This window comes from Toxorhynchites rutilus, chromosome 3, assembly GCF_029784135.1.
Source record: "Toxorhynchites rutilus septentrionalis strain SRP chromosome 3, ASM2978413v1, whole genome shotgun sequence".
In the NCBI taxonomy this organism is placed as follows: domain Eukaryota; kingdom Metazoa; phylum Arthropoda; class Insecta; order Diptera; family Culicidae; genus Toxorhynchites; species Toxorhynchites rutilus.
The window spans coordinates 320,982,200-321,001,810 of NC_073746.1; positions in this window are offsets into that span (position 1 = coordinate 320,982,200).

Below are 19,611 nucleotides of genomic sequence, written 5' to 3' on the forward strand. Positions count from 1 at the left end.
AAGACTAGCAACAATGGTTTCAAAATGACGCCGCTAGTCCGCTCGCTTAACTCGCATTTTGGTTGAAATTCGCTGGAATCGCTAAGAAATTTTGCTATTTGGGAAACATTTGTGAAACTGACACCAGAGGATTGACACCTAAGACTTAGCGGATAGTTAGTTACGCAGCGGCGATTGCATTATATTGAAACGCTTCGATGACCGCCATGTCTATGCTTATCTGTGAAATAATTTTGTCATGAGTTGAAAGCCTTAGTAAGAGGTCAAAAAAAGAAAATAACTCCATTACCGCAGTTTAGCAGGAACAACATTGAAGGTTAGTGCAACCTATTTGTTCATTTTTCACTCTAATAACTTTTCAACGGGAGTATTAATAACCGCAGGGCAGTGTCGGTGTGCAATTCCTGCGAATAACGATCGTTACAAACTGCAAACAGCACTATTTGAATTCCATAACGATCAAACCGAACAATTGTCCCATGCCGATCTGGCAATGCTTTTCCCCATCAATCGACATTAGCGCTTAAATTCCCCGCTCTAGTGCCATCATCGCCTGCAAAAGTTCATCTCGCGCCACATGGAATCGAGCATGATGAAAGGATACCGCTTCGAACGAATGATTCGTCGCGTCGCTTTTCGTGTGCTCCCATCGGGGGGACATTTTTTACATCCAATTTTAATCCGTCCGCATTGCTTCGCGCGTCAAGGACTGAAACGATGAGTCGCCGGGGGCCAATTCAATCATGCTGCGACTGTTGCACACACCGCACACTCGATGGCGCTGTATTACGCGAATTTTCTTCTTATCACCGTCACCGTGAATTACTTTTATGGTGCAATTGTGCCACGATGAACATATTTCCTCGTGATCACAAGGTTTTTTTTCGCCGAAAATATTCATTCTACGTGCTTAAGATTCGGTTTTACGACTTGGGCAAGTAAAACCCCGAGATTTCTGCCTGTAAATTTAATTACTTGTTTGAGTTTGATCGAAACCGAGGAGTTGTGCAATTTTTAATTAAATTTAGGTGCTCCCTTGTGGTGCGCTGTTTCCCTCCACGGATGACGGAAAAGTTTTGACGCGGAACGGTTGTGCTATTGTTTGCGGCCTGTAAAACTGAACCCGGATTGAATTGTTAGTTTATCATCGGGGAGGCGGGGCTAAGTCAGTTACAGATTCAATTATTTTCCATTTCACGGAAAGTTATTGTACTGTAGATTACACCCCTCGAAGAACAACTCGATTTCGTCTATTTGAGATCCAATCTCTAGCCCAAGTTAATTCTAAAAATGAGTTCAAGGCACTTGACAAATCTTATCTGAATAATGCATTATCTGCTGGGAACGGTTCTCTGCTCACTGAAAATTGTGACAGGAGGAGGAGGAAGGTTGGCGCTCGGCCCAAGATCCTTATTTCATCAGCAAAAGAAGTGCTGATATGCTTCGTTGCGAAATGAAACCCATTCTGCTTCCCGTCAGTCAGGCAGACGGTTTGCTTTCTTCTCATTTTTAGAAGCATTACGTCGTTGCTTGCCAACCGCTGGCCAACTCCCTTACGTCGTTTCGACAATCGGTCGATCTTGGACAGATGCAACCATTCCTAGTGAGAGCAAAACGACGGTAATAGAACGGGAATCCTTTCCTTCGCTCTAGGTATGGATATCTTCCGTTTTACCACCATTATCTTGATCTGGTTCCAATCTGAGAGGGGAACGTGAAATAAATCCGAAGCAAACCACTCCTTTCGCCACCCTATTTCAAAAGTTTTGTTCCAACGATAAATCGAAATGAAGTTTACCGTAGCAATTTAAGTTCCAGTAAAATGTGTGGAACAAAACGACGAGCGAATGGAAGGACAAATTATAGAAAGCAATACAACTTGGCAACTAAAGCTGTTTTCACAGTAAAATGGTACGAACTCGGTCTCTGTTTCCGGAGGGATAGTCGGCTAATTAACAAGAAAATCTGATGATTCCTGTTGACATGTGTATTCACATCTAATTGACAAAAGCCTCGTCTTAATCTCACCAAACACAGAACATAAAATTGACACATTGATTATTTTGCTTCGTTTGTAACAGTCCAGCAGCGTCCATGCTTTTTTTTAGGTTTCAGATTCTCATGATAACCCGATCCGATTTGAAATGAGTACAATACTGCATTCTGTAATCCGTTCGGCTTAATTTGAGTAATATTCGATCGGAAACTAAGCACATTCCGCTAGACTTCAAATTATTTCGATGTTTTTTTCTTTATCAATTCAAGGATGCCTAATTTGGTGACATGTTTGCAATTTTGTTGATAGTTAATTTTTGTCGCAAACTTTATCGTTTCGCAGACTTATATTTTTAGTTGTAGATTTGCGATTCTCACGGTAACAAGGGTACCTGGCAAATATTTGTATCCATCAACATTTCAGATTTTAGTTGCAGATATAGGAGGATATAGATATAGGCAAAATATAGGAGGTTTTGTCCAAGACCAACCGCATTGTTGACGTAGAACTACGCTGCTATTTGATTCAAGTCGCTCCTTTATAAGTTCGGATATTATTTTATAATGCAGCGAAATTTTAGAAATAACTGTTTAGTAGAAAGGTTTGGTCACCTTAAAATAGTTTTTTTTTATTGTAGAATCAGTTAACGATAATTGATTGATGATTCATTATTGCCCTCGCAGAACATTACACTATACAGAGCCATACATTGGTGGCTTGAACAAACACTCCTCATCACTTTGCGCTATTCTCAAAAGAAACGCTTCTGTTAATATAACTGGCCTCGAAGAAAGTTACATTACTTTCTCATGCTCGAGATAAGCGTAGCTGTCATCCTTAGTGGAGAATGTTTTGCTAGTGGCAATCGAAACCAAATCACGTACAAAATTCCAGAATGACATTTACTTTCTTGGTGACTAAATAAGCGAAATAAAATCTTTCTGTCAATCTCAATAACCTCGAAAAGAGTAGCATTGTTTCATTATTACAAAGATTAGCGCAAATGCCATCCTTGTTGAAGGCAGTTTTACGACTGGCACGCGAACCCAAACAACTAATAACATTCCAGCACAGAATTCACAATGGTCTAGCTTGGTATTCCCCAAATAATTATTTGGCGCCTAGCCTTAACGCCTGCTTCGCCATAGCGTCAGTTTAATGCATTGATGCAATGGAAAAGGCACCAATGAGGCCCTTATGACGACGGATGTTAATTGCTTGGAGTAATGAATAAGACAGAATATTTGCCTCAGCAGAAATCCATTATTAATACCCTAGCAAAAATATTTGCCTACCCCATCTACCTCCTTGTTTATATTTATCATCACGGCTGCATAATGTGCACCACCAAACAATCGTCCATCATGGAATCAAAAAAATAGACGATTATTGCATCGCGACAGGGCCAATACACACGGGAGCAGATGTAAATGGGGTTTCAGCGTAGTAAAGATGTACTTTTTTTACGTACGGGTTATGGAGCACAAAAATATCCATATATTGATGGCCTGAAGCAACTAAATATACACACCCTTATCTCCGTTTTGCGCTCTTCTCAACAAACGCCCTTTCTGGTAATGTCTTCTTAGATGGCACTAACGTTCCAGTGGAGCTTTTGTCTTCTTGCGTCATTTTTATGAGTAATACTATTGAGATTTCTATGCCGAATAACACGCCTTGAATGTACTCTGGAGTGGCAAGCTCTAGAATACGCGTGACCACAATGCAAGCCGGAAGAATTTTCTTTGGCGAAATATCTCCCGACCAGAACGGGAATCGAACCCGAACCCCCGGCATGATAGTGTGAGACGCTAACCACTCGGCCACGGGAGCACATTTATTAATATTACCGGTCTCGATTAGCTTAGCTGTCATTCTTTTTTTTTTTTTTTTTTTTTTTAATTCGTTTATTTTTACAGGCTCAGTTACTTAAGTTTAAAGGAGCCGAATTCTTAAATATATTTTTAAAACTATATATATATAGAAACAATTTTCTTACATCTATGGTTAGTAAGGTGGAAAACCGATTACTCGCGGTGTACTCGAGTTTAGAAGGGTGACATATTTTTAGGAGAAGGATGGGATATAAGGAAATTGTAACAATGTTGATGAGCACTCAATTCTTAAATCTATTCGTATATCTATAGTTTATTTACATTTCAACTTATTCTACTATTTATAGCAAGGGGACAAATTACCCGCAAAGGAAGGAAAGGAGGGTATAAGGATGTAGGGACAATCACACACGAAGATCTATTAGCTGTCATTCTTAGTGGAGATAGTTTTGCTACTGTCATGCAAAACCAAATCACACACAAAATTCCCGAACAATTATGTTCTTGGTGAGCCGATGTTTGATGACTCTCCACACAATTGTGTAGTTCAGAACCAATACCAGAGACAACAGCGAGTAAGTAATTTGGTCGCGTCCTCAGCTCAATCCGAAAGAAGACATGTGATGACGCAAAACAAGGAAGAACAAGCGATATTCATTGCTTCGTATCTAGAACGATACTGAAAATTTTCCTCAGCGAGATCCAATATTTATGCTCTTGGCAAATATTCCCCTTCGTTCTTCTTCTTTTCTTTGTTCATGGAGACTTTAAATCATTCCCTTTCATTGGTCGCCGATAAGTTGCTCGTTATTGACGGCATGGGCAGGGACGCTCACAAATGAGCAGAACAAATGTATGGGTAAAATGGAAATGCTTCTAGTTTTCATCAATTTAAACCGTTTACACACCAGGGGATTGTAATATATAGCATAAAAAACAAGTCTTAGGGAATTTCCGATTCGTTTGGTATGTATATCGTCAAAATCCGTTCGCGACAAGAATAGTTATCAACGTTAACTTTACTTCATAAAAACGTGACCTGTTTTCTGTTTTGGCACCCTTAATGAAAGCCGTAGTTCTACGTCAAAAATATAGCACCCTTGGTCCCGAAACCATTTAAGCCATAAGAAACAAATACAATCCATATCTTCAATATACATAAAAATGGATTTTTGTCTGTCTGTCTGTCTGTCTGTCTGATTCTTATGGACTCGGAAACTACTGAACCGATCGACGTAAAAATTTGTATTGTAGCGGTCAGCAGTTTAAATGTTCTAGGGCAAAACATACTCTATATGTATTTGCCTTAAGGTAGATAAAAAGTATGTGGGTTGAGCCGATCTTAAAAGCTGTGTAAAGCTTATTCGCCTCACTGTGCCAATAATCATATCTGAGAGTCCGGGAGAGATTCCCGCGAGAGCTTTTCTAGTATGCTACTTATTGATCGCGAAAGCTGGGAAGCGGTATTTCGACACTAGAATGAGACGGCCAGCTTTAGCCTTGGATTTCCGAGTGCGGCCGATAAGTTTCGGGAACGGCTACTTACTCAAGTGAGTACACCTGATTCGACTTACCCTGATCTGAGGATTTCCGGCACATTATACTGCTGATTGCATAAAACGGTGGAAGTGCTTAACCCATTAACGACCAAGCTGTAAAAATATTTTTTTGACGAAAGCCATTGTTGTATTTTCGATTATTAACGCTAAAGGAACTCCAATGTTCAAGGATTATTTTCTTCCCATCTTCCATTTCCCGGAAGATGACTGTTCAAAAAATCGAACATTGGCCGAAACCCGCACTTTTTTTTTTGCAAGTACAAACATACTGCGAACTAAAAGTCACTTCAATCAGTAAATATACGGTACTCATAAATGCATCAATTTCGGATTCCGGGAAGAACAATTTTTTTTTCTCTATTATAGTGACTTTCAAACACATTTCAGCTGGTTCGTCACTTTTACTTCCATTTTTGGAAGAATTTCGGGAGTGAGAATTGAACTCGCGTTCTATGCGTGAGAGGTATGGATGTTACCACTACGCCAGAACGCCTCCACCCGGGAAGAACAAGAACAGGAGAATGGAGGTCTCTAAGTATAAATCTAAATTAATCCACCTAAGGTGAGATGTGGCATTTCTTATTTCATGTAATTTTAAGTTATTACTGACAGGCTTATTCTTTCAAACGAAAGCATATGCTGTTATTTTTATTGTTAACTGTGGAGAAATGTCAATGCTTAAAACCTAGTCTCTCCAATTATTCATTTCCCGAAAAAATGAACATTTCCAAACTCTGCAAAGTATCAGAGTACTGCGAAAAAACAATGGCATAGATGGTTGGAAGATTATTATTCGGTCCGGTGGAAGAATATTCACACAAACTATCTCATTAGAATCCTCGTTACACGTACTGATCATTTCCCCCAGCTCCCCCACAAAAGAAATTCTACGGGCCGCCAACACCTAAGGTTATTACGGACAAAAAATCATACAGATTTTCAATAATATTTGCTAAATTAATCGATATATACAAACATTCACAACTGAAAATGCAAGAATAAATGAAAAACCATCCGTCTTCTAATGGGCACCTTACACGATCAAAATTATTGACAATAAGGGTCTTCAATATCGTGACAGCTAGACTTTCGACATCCGATCTAACCTCAATCAATATTTTGCCACCTTACACGGTCAATATCGCCCTCAACCCGAAACAACGAAAGTATCCGCGATGGCTAGTGGCGACATTAGAGTTTGGGATCCAAACTATTCTCTATCAGATTAGAAGGCTAAAAGGCAATTTTCAATTGGTAAAATTTGAATGAAAATATCTGCTTGGTATATTTAATTACTTGAAGCGCGTAGTCCTAACCCTAACTTAACCTATTTCCTCTGAATTTTCAGATATTCCTACTAAAATTTATCATTATAATATAACGTCAATTTCAGACACAATTTTTGTATGGGATTTTCTCACCACTTGCAGAAAAAAAGTGATTTGCATTCACATATAATACTAATTTGATTCGGAAAAATCAATTTTCATTCGTAATTTACACTTAAGAATTCGTCTTTTCTTCTCAAGAACACATTATAATACTCGCTTCACAAATACAGACTGTTGCTTCCAGTTTCAGAGATGCCAGATTATTTTAGTTTGCAAGTTATATTACCTGCAAGCAAATGTTCTTATACCATCAATAAGACTATGACAGTAGAACCCCGATTATCCGCGAGCGGGTGATCCGCCCTGTGGATTATTCGCGACTGCGAGTTCTGTAGTAAATCAAAAGACCTTTCCGGAATTTGTTAGTGAGTGGTAGGCCCATGCTCTTTTGTTGTTGTCATGACTTTTACATTATTTAGCCACGGGTGTACACGACGTTATAGATGGATAGTTTAATGATTTCTGTATTAATAAAACATAGTTTTTGTGTTGAAACACCTTTTTCGTGTTTGCATCTCTTTTTTAGTCCTTTAATGGGTCATCCGCGAATTTCGTTATTCGCGGTGAGTTTGCCTGATTATTCCGCGAATAATCGGAATTCTACTGTAGCTTGAATTAACACATTATGTTTTTTCATCTGTAATTTTTCCAGATCTTCTCATTCTCCAACTTTTATAGCGGAGTGTGAAGAAACACACAACTTAGACTAAAGTGCACTAGCTAGCGCAAAGAATGACCGAGTTTAACGTTGAAAAAATCCTAAGACGTTGTTAATTTTCATTCACTCTCTCACCATGACATTGTCAGTTTACTTTGAGGTATATTTGTATCGTGAAAAGTACCGTATTTTGCTATTTGAAGTACAGTAATTCACATTTCATGCGACATTTTTCTAATTGGATAGGCCTGTAATGCTTTCATTTATGATTCCTACAATTTCAGAAGTTTATAAATTTTGATTGCAATCGCAAAAAAGACTAACAAAAATTAAATGTCCGCTTGCAAATCTGGCAACTCAGTCTGGAAGTGCGTGAGGTAGAACGTCAACATCATGCATCCTTATGAAATGTCACGATATTGATGCCCGAGAATCAGAAAATCCAGATTTCTGCTTTGTCGGCCATTTTCAGCTGTCATTATGCTCTCAAATGTCATCATATTGTCACTAAAGTTTACCGTGTAAGGTCCGCTTAAAGTAAACAAATCAAAATGCGCAGCGGGGGTTAGATGTGTTGGTGTTGATTCAGCAGAAAAAAAAAGTTCGTTATGGCCAACGTTCGATTTTTCGAACACTCAATTTCCCCGGCTTTTATTTTCCTGTAGGAGGCTCAATCGAATGATTTTTGCTCTATACCACAATGTATGTCCTTTTATCAAAGCAATACTGTAGAAAACTTCACATATTTTTATATTTTATTGGATTTTTTAATTGAAATTGAAAACACCTTCCAAACATACTTTCTTTAAATCGAATTTATTATCTAATAAAGTTACTCAAAATTGAATGAAATCGATATAAGTGGTAGCTTATAAATTAAGCTATCTTTTGGTGCAATAACATTACAATATGGTTCCTGTCCAAAGACATGAAAAATTATCAAATTTGCTGTTCGATTTTTCGAACGCTTGACCTAAAATGGGTTAATATACGTGTCGTGTCTTAAATATAATAAGAATGTTTGTTAAATTATTACTTGTTTTTCCAAATGTTAAATTTAGTATTTTAGTAGATAAAGCGCGTGTGGTGTCCAAAAATTAGTAACGTTCTGAAAAATTATGTGTGTCACAAATAAAGGTAAAAAGTTACCCACTATGTAATGTGCGAAAAATGTGCTAAAGTGCATGCCCATATAGGGCGATATTAATTTCCCCCAGCAGAATTCGTCGGATGAAGTCTGGGCGATAGACTTTCGTGTCCACTGCAGCCAACATCAGCGAATCACCAGAGCCGAGCGGAAACGGAAAAGCTCCCGTTTAAATCCTTCCCGCCGTACCAGCCAATCAGCATCAGCAGATAATTGAATCAACCGGTGAGTTCGTTCCATACGTTTTTCTTTGTGGAAGGTGGCGTCCGGTGAAGACGCCACGGAGATTTTTATGCAGACCGGATAAGGTTGAGGAATGTTAGACTGCGAGTGAAAGGCGCGTCGAACAAAGAGAGTTTGGTGGCCATTGTTCCGGTGTCGTCATTCCCGGACAATGATTCACTCATAAAAGCCAGCTGACACAAAGCACAATATGCGAGTCTCGAGATATAAAGCACGTACAGAAAGCACAAAGCACTACGAAGAAGTCATGACTACAAACGCTTAAAGACACACACAGAACAATAGAGAGCAATGAAGAAGAAATTAGGTCTAAGAAATAATGTTAGAACAATAAATGTACATAATTGTTAAATGAGTTTCTGAATATAACCGTAATAGTTAGCAGCTAAATTATGTCGTTTAGTATTTGCAAATTCTCTGGTGGGGAATAGCGACCCGGCCTGTGATGAGATTCATTCAGGCACGGGTGGAATCTACCGTCTCTTGTAGGTTCAAACAAAGTTCTAGTTAGGGTATCGTAGCCTGGCTGGAACGATCCGTGCTACCATCACGGAAGTAGCTTTACTAGAACTCGCCCTTAAAGGAAGTCTCAACCGGGCAAACTTGATCTTGGCGGGCAGTCTCCTTCGGGGGTGGCGCTTAAGTTGCGCGCTTATAAAAGATCGGCCAGCCCACGGCTACAGTATGTGGGGGTTTTCGGGGCCGGGGAAGATTTTTACGATAGTTCGAGACCCCTCCTCCCTCTCTAAGAGGGGGCTGTCACGACCCCTTGTTCGGCGCGTCTCACAATGCGAGCGGAGCACAGAAGACACGCCCGTCAGCGAGAAACGTCAAAAAACAGCATAAAAAACATTTTGTCATGGTTTTAAACACAATAGAATTCCACAATATCCAACGAAATGAATAGGAGTGTTTGAAAGGTTTATTATTACACGCGCTACATTAAAATTAATAGTTAATTATACTTAAACCTAATTGTGATCTTATTAAACTACACTAGATTCACTTACTTGGTAAATACATCTAAAATTCTCTTAATTTATATGAATTTATGCTGAATTAAACATATATATAAAGGTAACCTTAGAAATCGATTTGACAATATTGCACTTAAATTGAACATAAAGCTAATTAAAATTCTGAACTATTGTATAAGGTAAGGAATAATACAAAATTAAGTATGTACAATTAAAACATCTTAAGAGCCTTCGCACTATGATGTAGGAGCCATTCCATTCTGAAGATTCCACGCCCACAGCGCGTAACGGAAGTCACAAAGAATAAACTTTCTCCGTGCAATTACCGGCACCTGGTGGGGAGCCCATCCCGAAGATCTTATAATGTTGTATCGAACAACTATTCTCTCAGTGATGGAGTATGGCAGTTTCTGTTTTCAATCAGCTGCCAAAACACACCTCATTAAACTCGAGCGAATTCAGTATCTTTGTCTCCGTATCGCGTTGGGATGTATGCCCTCAACGCATACCATGAGTCTCGAGGTTTCGGCAGGCCTACTCCCACTAAAAGATCGCTTCAATTTATTATCTCTTCGGTTCCTCATCCGGTGTAAGGTTATGAACCCATTGGTGATCGGAAATTTTGAGCAGCTGATCGAGCTAAATTTTCATTCTGGATTCATGAGCTCATATCATGAATTCGTCTCCATGCAGGTTGATCCTTCTTCGTATATTCCCAACCGTGTTTGTTTTCCTGACTACATCAATTCCTCTGTACATTTTGATCTGTCCATGAAGCAGGATATCCATGGAATTCCAGATTATCATCGATCGGGGATCGTTCCTACGATTTTCGAAGCAAAGTATGGGCGTGTCAATTGTGATAATATGTACTTTACTGATGGGTCCTCTATGAATGAGTCCACAGGATTCGGAGTGTTCAACAATTTTTTTAGCACCTCACACAGTCTTCAGTATCCTTGCTCAGTGTATATTGCTGAATTGGCAGCAATTCATTGGGCGCTGGACAGCGTCGCCTCACGACCTGTTGAACACTATTACATTGTAACGGATAGTCTGAGCTCTGTCGAAGCTATCCGTTCAGTGAGGCCGGAAAAGCACTCGCCGTACTTCCTTGAGAGAATACGAGAAATTTTGAGTGCTTTATCCAGACGCTGTTATGTCATTACCTTTGTCTGGGTCCCTTCACATTGCTCAATTCCGGGTAATGAGAGGGCTGACTCATTAGCAAAGGTAGGTGCAATTGAAGGCGAAAATTATCAGCGTCAAATCGCCTTCAATGAATTTTATTCTTTAGTTCGTAAAAATACCATCGTTAACTGGCAACGCAAATGGAACGAAGATGAATTGGGCCGGTGGCTCCACTCAATTATCCCTAAGGTTAGCCTCAATCCGTGGTTCAAAAGTCTGGACTTGAATCGGGACTTTATTCGCACCTTCTCCCGACTCTTGTCCAATCACTGTTCGTTAGACGCGCTGCTTTTTCGTTTTAATCTTGCCGACAGCAATCTCTGCGGTTGTGGCCATGGTTACCACGACATCGAACACGTTGTTTGGTCGTGCGAGTTGTATCTTGTCGCCAGATCGAATTTAGAAAACTACCTTCGGGCTGGAGGAAAACAGTCCAATGTGTCAGTGAGAGATGTGTTGGCTCGGTTAGACCTTGATTACATGTCCCAAATATATGTTTTCCTTAAAGCTATCGATCTTCGAGTGTGATTGTTCATACATCCTTTTCCCCTCCTTTTCGTCCTTCGCGAGCTATCGGTTCCCTTCCTACTAACATTAGAATAAGTTAAATTGTAAATACATATTAGATGTAAGGATAGTTTTAAGAATTGAGTGTGAAGTGTCAGTGTGAATGAGAATGTGAATGTGAATGTGAGTGCGAGTGTAAACACACATCTCCTTACATCCCATCCTTTTCCTAATGAAAATGTGTCACCCTTCTAAACTCGAGTCGACCGCGAGTAATCGGTTTCCTATTTCATTAACCATAGAATTAAGGAAACAACATGTTGATATATGCTAGTTGAAATATAGTTAAGAGTTTGGCTCCATTAAACTTATGTAACTGAGCCTGTAAAAATAAACGGATTAATAAAAAAAAAAATGAAAATAAATCCTGAATTCACCCTGGTTGTCATTCGGACGTCAATGTATCATATGAGCGTGTTGAAAGTGTGCGTTGATGTGATTAAGAATAGTTTATTCGAAATTTTGGAAATTGCCTTTTTGTCCGAATGTGCCATGTGTGGGGCAGTTTCGGACAACGAAAAAAAAAAAAAATTTTATGTTTATCAGCAATTACTTCCGTTTCCTCTTATTTCCAGCTTATTCATTTTTCTGTTTATCAGTATTTGACTAAAAGGAAACTGCTTGCTATGATAGTCAGTAATAATTCGTGATTTTGCTTTCTTCCGTTTTCGAGTGGTGGTTTTCCGCGGTGAAGTTTTTGGAAAAGGTTCAACATTTTCCGGGGACAAAGTTGCCAAAGTAAAATCTATCTGTGCTGTAGACGCAATGTTTTGCAGCATTGTTGTATTACCCGATGAGTCAGTTGCTACCTCCGCTCCAGTAGGTGAAATCATTTGAGCATTCAAAATCCTTGTCCGAAACTTTCTTGGGAATGGATAGCAACCTGTCATTTTGAATCCAGCTAGGATATTACTCAGATTGAATGAAGCATTATAAGCCGATACAACTATACCTGAACGGTCATGTATAGAAATAGTTTTTCCAGGATGGTTGAGTAGCCAATCGTTCTGGGAAACTGAGAGCTTTTGGTTGAAAGTGCCAATAACTGAAACATCCAGCGGTTGTGAGCGATTTGTGACATAAGGTGGAAAATGGGAGGAAATCTGGCGTAGTGGTAACATCCATACTTCTCACTTCCTTCTCACTCAATTCTCACTCCCGACATTCTTCCAAAAATGGAAGGTAAATGTGACGAACCAGCCAAAAGTGTTGAATGTCACTATAATAGAGAAATAACAAAAAAGGGGGAAAAGACACATGAATTGTGCAATTTTCTCGGCAATATTTAATTGTTTCCAAAGAGCAATGACTTTTTGATTAATTTTTGATTTTTTGAAATTGATTCGTTTACATTGCTTTTTGCTACCCTTTTCAACTGATCCAGAACATTGAGAAACAGTTTTCCCATTATGCAACCGTTAGTTGGGAAATTAGCTAAGACAATGGACCCAGTCGGACCACCTGTGAGCTAGAATCATGAAAACGTTCTATTCGAGACTAGCTCGATAGCTCTTTCCATCTTATCTTCGTTGATGCTCGTTTTAACGGTTTTCTTTTTGTAGTTTCGAACCATCATTAGGTCTGAGAATCAGACGAAATTGATGTTAGTTAGTAAACAACAATCAGACACAAATTTTATGAGGTATTAAACAGTGTCCGAATGTGCCCCACCACCATCCGAAGACAAATCATAATTTTATCTAATAAATAGACCTTTATTTCCCCGTTGTATGCACGGTTTTTTCATTTCATATTAGTTACTAACTGAGGTGGGGTACTTAAATTTCTAAATCGTTCACAAAGGAAATAGGGAAATGCTTACAACTTCCAGCTCAAAATTTTCGAAACGTGTATGAAAAAGGGCACTGTGTTGTTTTCGTAAGTAATAAACGATCAGGAGATGTCAAACCACATGACAACCGTTGGTGGAAGGGCTGTTAACTTACTTATATTGTGGTATAAGTGGTATAAATTATACCACTTAATTTTTACAAGCGCTGTCCGAAACTTCCCCCGTCCGAAACTACTCCCCTTTTCCCTATACTAAACGTAGGTTTTTCATTTAATTATAATCCTATCCATAAATGTATCAATTTGTAAACTTACAGAAAGATTTTAATACAGGTTTCTACGGTATTCAAAAACTTGGACCTCTCTTATCCCTGCCAACGTTGACCTTACGTCCTATTTTCTACTCATTAATTCTGCTCATTAAGCTACCTGTGCAAAAACCTGTTAACTTTGAACAATCATGACTCAAAAACTAAAAAAAACGCCTCTGAATTTTGGATATGTTATGTGAAAAAAAACTAACCTTTCAAGAAAAAAATACAAAAATATATAGCGCCCTTGGTCTCGAAACCATGTAAGCTATAAATAATAAATGCAATGAATGATTACGAAATAATTACGGTTAAGTTTGAAAAATAAAAAAAACGCCTCTCTGATTTCGAGATATGTATGTAAAAAAATTTTCAAAGGAGATCAGCTGATTGGCTTTAATTTGATATGTCGATCATCTAAATCAGGGATTCTCAAACTATTTTGGGCGAGAGACCGCTTTTCCAGAATGAAGTCATACCTCAGACCCCAATAGCCATATTTTTTTAAGAATCCTGTATTTATTTTCTTTCTTTCTGAATGATTATAAATTTAAAAACATTGCAGTTGGTCAAATGAGTAAACTTGACATTATTTTCTCATGGAAACAATATGGCGTAGTGGTATCACAAAACGTCACGAGCTCAATTATCACTTCCGACATTCTTCAGAAAACTGAAAGTAATGTGACAAACCAGTGTTTTTTTTTTATTAATTCGTTTATTTTTACAGGCTCAGTTACTTAAGTTTAAAGGAGCCGAATTCTTAAATATAATTTTAAAACTATATATATATATAAACAATTTTCTTACATCTATGGTTAGTAAGGTGGAAAACCGATTACTCGCGGTGTACTCGAGTTTAGGAGGGTGACATATTTTTAGGAGAAGGATGGGATATAAGGAAATTGTAACAATGTTGATGAACACTCATTTCTTAAGTCTATTCGTATATCTATAGTGTATTTACATTTCAACATATTCTACTATTTATAGCAAGGGGACGAATTACCCGCAAAGGAAGGAAAGGAGGGTATAAGGATGTCGGGACAATCACACACGAAGATCTATAGCTTTAAGGAAAACATATATATGGGACATGTAATCAAGGTCTAACCGAGCCAACACATCTCTCACCGGCACATTGGGCTGCCTTCCTCTAGCCCGAAGGGAGTTTTCTAAATTCGATCTGGCAACAAGATACACCTCACACGCCCAAACAACGTGTTCGATGTCGTGGTAACCTCGGCCACAAATGCAGAGATTGCTACCGGCCAGATTGAAACGAAAGAGTAACGCGTCTAACGAACAGTGATTGGACATGAGTCGGGAGAAGGTGCGAATAAAGTCTCGACTCAAGTCTAGACTTTTGAACCACGGTTTGAGGCTAACCTTAGGGATAATCGAGTGAAAGCACCGGCCCAATTCATCTTCATTCCACTTGCGTTGCCAGTTAGCGATGGTATTTTTACGAACTAAAGAATAAAATTCATTGAAAGCGATTTGACGCTGATAAATATCGCCTTCAATTGCACCTACCTTTGCCAATGAGTCAGCCCTCTCGTTACCCGGAATTGAGCAATGTGAAGGGACCCAGACAAAGGTAATGACATAACCGCGTCTGGTTAAAGCACTCAAATTTTCTCGTATTCTCTCAAGGAAGTACGGCGAGTGCTTTTCCGGCCTCACTGAACGGATAGCTTCGACAGAACTAAACTACCCGTTACAATGTAATAGTGTTCAACAGGTCGTGAGGCGACGCTGTCCAGCGCCAAATGAATTGCTGTCAATTCAGCAATATACACTGAGCAAGGATTCTGAAGACTGTGTGAGGTGCTAAAAAATTCGTTGAACACTCCAAATCCTGTGGACTCGTTTATAGTGGACCCATCAGTAAAGTACATATTATCACAATTGATACCCCCATACTTTTCATCGAAGATCGTTGGAGCGATCCTCGATCGTTGGTAATCTGAATATCCATGGATATCTTGCTTCATGGACAGATCAAAATGCACAGAGGAATTGATGTAGTCAAGGAAACAAACACGGTTGGGAATATACGAAGAAGGATCAACCTGCATGGAGATGAATTCATGATATGAACTCATGAATCCGGAGTGAAAATTTAGCTCGATCAGCTGCTCAAAATTTCCGATCACCAATGGGTTCATAACCTTACACCGGATGAAGAACCGAAGAGATAATAAATTGAAGCGATCTTTTAGTGGGAGTAGGCCTGCCAAAACCTCGAGACTCATGGTATGCGTTGAGGGCATACATCCCAACGCGATACGGAGACAAAGATACTGAATTCGCTCGAGTTTAATGAGGTGTGTTTGGGCAGCTGATTGAAAACAGAAACTGCCATACTCCATCACTGAGAGAATAGTTGTTCGATACAACATTATAAGATCTTCTGGATGGGCTCCCCACCAGGTGCCGTTAATTGTACGGAGAAAGTTTATTCTTTGTTGGCATTTTTTACTCAGATACCTAATATGGGCCCCCCAAGTACATTTGGAGTCGAACCAGACCCCAAGATACTTGAATGACATAGCATGAGTGATCGGTTTACCCAAAAGTTGAAGCTTTGGTTTTGCTGGTCTATGCTTCCTAGAAAAAACCACCATCTCTGTTTTCTCCGTGGAGAATTCGATCCCTAGCCCAATGGCCCAGGTTGAAAAATTGTTCAAAGTATCTTGTAAGGGTCCTTGCAGGTCGGATTCGTTTGATCCTACGACAGACACCACTCCATCATCTGCAAGTTGTCTTAGGCTGCAATTTTGTGTAAGGCAATTGTCGATGTCGCTTACATAGAAGTTGTACAAAAGGGGGCTTAAACATGAGCCCTGGGGGAGGCCCATGTAAGAGACCCGACTTACTGCCGAATCTCCGTGAGAAAAGTTCAAATGTTTCTCACAAAGCAAGTTATATAACATATTATTCAATAGAGGCGGCAGACCCCGAGAGTGTAATTTGTCCGACAAAACCTCTATTGAAACAGAATCGAAGGCCCCCTTTATGTCCAAGAATACTGAAGCCATTGGTTTTTTTTCGGCGTAAGCCATTTGAATTTCTGAAGAAAGCAACGCAAGACAATCATTCGTCCCCTTGCCCCTGCGGAACCCATATTGTGTATCTGAGAGTAGGCCATTCGTTTCAACCCATCGATCAAGGCGAAACAAGATCATTTTCTCCAACAATTTCCGTATACAAGACAGCATTGCTATTGGGCGGTACGAATTGAAGTCGGACGCGGGTTTTCCGGGTTTTTGAATAGCTATAACTCGTACTTGTCTCCAATCATCTGGAACAATATTATTCTCCAGAAACCTATTGAATAAATTCAACAAGCGATGTTTCGCCACATCAGGGAGGTTTTTCAGCAAGTTGAACTTAATTCTATCCGATCCCGGAGCAGAATTGTTACATGAAAGCAGAGCAAGAGAGAATTCTACCATCGAAAACTCGGAATCAAGATCGCACCTATCTTGTGGTATATCTCGAACAATTTTTTGCACAGGAGCGGAATCAGGACAAACCTTCCGTGCAAAATTAAAAATCCATCGATGTGAATATTCTTCGCTTTCATTCGATGAAGAGCGATTTCTCATGTTTCGAGCCACTTTCCATAATTTTTTCATTGACGTTTCTCGTGACAAACCTCCCACGAAATTTCGCCAATAAGCACGTTTTTTCCCTTTGATTAAGTTTTTAAATTGATCTTCAAGGGATAAATACGTTTGAAAATTTTCAGGGGTTCCACGTTTCCGAAAAGCTTTAAATGCATTAGATTTTTCTGCATAAAGCTTGGAACATTGGCTATCCCACCATAGATTGGGAGGCCTTCGGGAAATGGTGGAACCTGGGATGGGTTTCGTTTGACCGCGAACCGCGCTGTCATAGATCAAACGAGAAAGGAATTTATACTCCTCCAATGGAGGTAAACCATCTCTGGAATTGATGGCTAGAGCAATCGCGTCCGCATATTTTTTCCAGTCAATGTGTCTTGTGAGGTCATATGCCATGTTTATAGATTCAGAAGAATTCGACCCAATGGTGATGGAAATTTTGATTGGCAAGTGATCACTACCGTTGGGGTCCTGGATTACATTCCACTTGCAATCTAACGATAGTGAATTCGAGCAAAGCGAGAGGTCAAGAGCACTTGGGTTAGCAGGAGGTTTAGGTACACGTGTTGTTTCCCCAGTGTTCAAAACGGTCATATTGAAGCTGTTACAAAGATCATATATCAACAATGAACGATTGTCGTCGTACTGTTCCCCCCAGGCAGTTCCGTGAGAGTTGAAGTCTCCCAAGATCAATCATGGCTCAGGAAGGAGTGAGCACATGTCAACAAGTTGCTTGCGGCTAACCGCAGCTCTCGGAGGCCAATACAAGCTGACAATACAGAGGTCTTTGCCTCTGATGTTTGCATAAACCAGTGTTGAAAGTCACTATAATACTGTAAAAAAATTCTCATCATATTCAACCAAATAAATAGACATTAAATTTAGTAAATTTCAAATATTGTATGTATTGTATTTATTTAACAATTATTAACATATTAGGCTGTCAAAAAAGTCCTGCGGTATTTCCGCGAGGTGTCGTTGTAAGCGCGTAGTTCTAATTGTATTCATTGTCCTTGACAGTGTTTTGTTTGGTTACGTCGTTCGTGAGTTATAGTGTCGCAAATATGGAGCAAAATAAAGAGAAAATCCGACATATTTTACAGTACTATTATGACAAAGGCAAAAATGCATCTCAAGTTGCCAATAAAATTTGTGCAGTTTATGGACCCGATACAGTTTCCATTTCCACCGCACAACGATGGTTTCAACGTTTTCGTTCTGGTGTAGAGGTCGTCGAAGATGCGCCACGCTCCAGAAGGCTTGTCGTCGAAAATTGCGACAAAATCGCTGAATTAGCCGAGAAAGACCGGCATAGTAGCAGCCGTAGCATCGGCCAAGAGCTGGGGATAAGTCATCAAACCGTTATTAACCATTTGAAGAAGCTTGGATTCACAAAGAAGCTCGATGTATGGGTGCCACACACGTTGACGCAAAAAAACATCTTTGACCGTATCGACGCATGTGAATCGCTGCTGAATCGCAACAAAATGCAAGCGGATGGTGACTGGCGATGAAAAGTGGGTCACTTACGACAACGTGAAGCGCAAACGGTCGTGGTCGAAGCCCGCTGAAGCGGCTCAGACGGTAGCCGAGCCCTCATTAACGGCCAGGAATGTTCTGCTGTGTGTTTGGTGGGATTGTCAAGGAATAATCTATTATGAGCTGCTTCCTTATGGCAAAACGCTCAATTCGGACCTGTACTGCCAACAGCTGGACCGCTTGAAGGTAGCACTCATGAAGAAGAGGCCATCTTTGATAAACAGAGGCCGCATTGTCTTCCATCAGGACAACGCCGGGCCACACACTTCTTTGGTGACGCGCCAGAAGCTCCGGGAGCTCGGATGGGAGGTTCTTTTGCATCCGCCGTATAGTCCGGACCTTGCACCAAGTGACTACCACCTGTTTTTGTCCATGGCGATCGAGCTAGGTAGTCAGAAGTTAGCCATAAAAGAGGCCTGTGAAAATTGGCTATCCGAGTTTTTTTGCCAATAAGGAAGCGAGCTTTTATAACAGGGATATTATGAAGTTGGCATCTCGTTGGGAACAAGTCATCGAACAAAACGGCGCATATTTGACTTAAAACAGATGATTTTTTTTTATCCCATTTATTTATTTATAAGGCTCATTAGCATTTTAGCTGTAACAGAGCCGGGTTTTAAGTGTGTACATGTACATATGTCTATGTTTCTATAAATTGTAAATTACACAGTAGTTAGTAGTAGCTATTTAGGCGTTAAGTTTTCTGTTCCATTACATTATGGTAAATTACACAGTAGTAGCCATTTTAGGCGTAAAGGTATTCTATCTGTTCTT